General features: G+C 38.2%; 1 pseudogene; it reads right to left on the reverse strand.

Moving 5' to 3' along the window:
• Positions 1–1,327: 1,327 nt before the first annotated feature.
• On the reverse strand, positions 1,328–1,726 carry LOC121042077 (40S ribosomal protein S15a-like; annotated as a pseudogene).
• Between the last annotated feature and the right edge of the window lie 526 nt (positions 1,727–2,252).

The raw sequence follows: 2,252 nt of genomic DNA on the forward strand, positions 1-2,252 counted from the left end.
TATTTGCTAACAGATCACGAGGGAAGGAAAGATATAAAAGTAGCTAAGAGGGAACTATGGTATTTTGAATTGGTATGGTGGTGTGGGTGGTTTCATTGTATGAAAGTAGAAGAAGGATGGTGGAAACTAGAAGAGGGGTGACCTACTCAATAGACCTGTGCAAACCTGACCACACAGGCCAGTTGGGGAGCCTCTTAGCTACAAATACCATGTTCCAGTTCATGGAGAGGGCTTTCTCAGGCTATATTATACTTTGAACTGTAAGGGCAATTTTTCAACTTTTTTTTTTTTTTTTTTTTTTTTGGGACAGAGAGAGACAGAGCATGAACGGGGGAGGGGCAGAGAGAGAGGGAGACACAGAATCGGAAACAGGCTCCAGGCTCCGAGCCATCAGCCCAGAGCCCGACGCGGGGCTCGAACTCACGGACTGCGAGATAGTGACCTGGCTGAAGTCGGACGCCTAACCGACTGCGCCACCCAGGCGCCCCTTATGCCCTCTATGCACACATTCCCAACAAGGGTTTATTGTTACACAATTGTTAAGAGTTAATGATATATTTATTGCAATGTTTCAGCTTTTGGCATTTGTCAACACTTTTCAATAATAATACTGGGTAAAAAGATTGCTGAGAGCTCACATTGTTAGTGAACTGATTTTCTAAGCTCATAGAATTTAAACACTCTTGGAAAAAATTTCTCAATATAAAAAATTGTATCTGATCTGTTAATTTTATAAGCGTATTCATTATTACTATTATTAAAACTAATGAATTCAACTTGGCATTGGATCACCATATAATTAGAGGAATAAAATCACTCTGAATGCTGAACTCATTGGGAATGGATAATTTGACTACTCTAGCCAGTTCTATTATTAATTTCAGGGTTGTTCAGTTCAGCTTCAATTAAAATCAAACATTTATTAGTTTCAATTGAATTGTTATCTTTGAATAAGTAATGTGGGTAATATATGCACAAGGTAATATATGCAATGATAATAAAATTCAAACAGTATAAAATGGTATACAGAGAGAGTAAGTCTCTGTCCCATCACTGACCCTGTGTATCTGCCCTCTCCTCAATGGCAATCACTTTATCAGTTATGTGAGTGTGTGTATGTGTGTGTGTATCCATTGAAAGATGTATCAGAGACCAATCTATCTGTTTTTCTATATTATCTCTATCCATATGTGATTTTATTTTACATAGATAGCAATATGGTATAAAAATTTTTCTCCTTTTGCTTTTTAATTAATATTATACCTTGTTCATAGTTTCATATCATTTTTTTCCATTGAGGAATATTATTTGCACATCTAGTACATTCCTAGGAGAAGAATCCTAGGATTTTCTCTCCTGAGTATTTTCATCTTGCTTCTTCATGGTCCAGGATGCCAGCTGAGGTAAGTACAATGAAACCAAATTGGTGAGATGGGAGATTATTCTGTCATTTTTCTACATCTCTGAGCTGTACATCAAATCTGGGGCTGATCACTCCATACTTGTTTAATCTGCCCATGAGGTTCCCAACAATTTTCCCAGTTCTATGATCATCAACAATTTCAAATTCGCCAATGTAACCATGGTTTATCGTTACAATTAGAAACTGGATGACTTTGGAGCATGGCCTGATAAGAACCTGGCATTTGCCTCTCTTTTCAGCATTGTTAATGCTCTTGAGAGCATCCACCAGGACATTCATGTGCACCATTATGGTGGCACAGACAGATGGTGGAAACAGTCTTCCTATCTTTTTTGAAAAACTGTTGAGCATTTTACTGTAACCCAAAAATCTATGGAGTACCTACCATGTTCTAAGTATTGCCTGGGAAGGAAAGATGAATATGACATGTTTCTGTCTCCCAGGGCTTATGTTCTGGTGGAAAAGAAGATATATCTCTGGGTGATTATAAAAAAGATAGGCTGTAGATGTGCTGTAAGAATGGTGGAAGAAGAGTTAAAAGAATGAACCTATAAGAAAAAGATTAATTCTATTTGGAAGACATGAGAAGTTCTCCCAGAAGTAGAAGATTTGAAAAAGATACTGAATAATTGGTAGATCTCTGATGGGTGCAGATGTGGATTAAGGGTTTCCAAGCAGGAAGGGGGAGAAAGGGATGCATGCTAAATCTGTTCAGGGCACAGTAACTATGTGATGTGGTTTGGATATCAATTTGGTGGTGGTAGTGGGCGTGTTTGTGGGAGAATGGGAGTGAGCGATAGAGTTGGTTTGTTGCTTTGAATGTCAGAGT

This window comes from Herpailurus yagouaroundi, unplaced genomic scaffold (genome assembly GCF_014898765.1).
Source record: "Herpailurus yagouaroundi ecotype Mexico unplaced genomic scaffold, PumYag 184, whole genome shotgun sequence".
In the NCBI taxonomy this organism is placed as follows: Eukaryota; Metazoa; Chordata; class Mammalia; order Carnivora; family Felidae; genus Herpailurus; species Herpailurus yagouaroundi.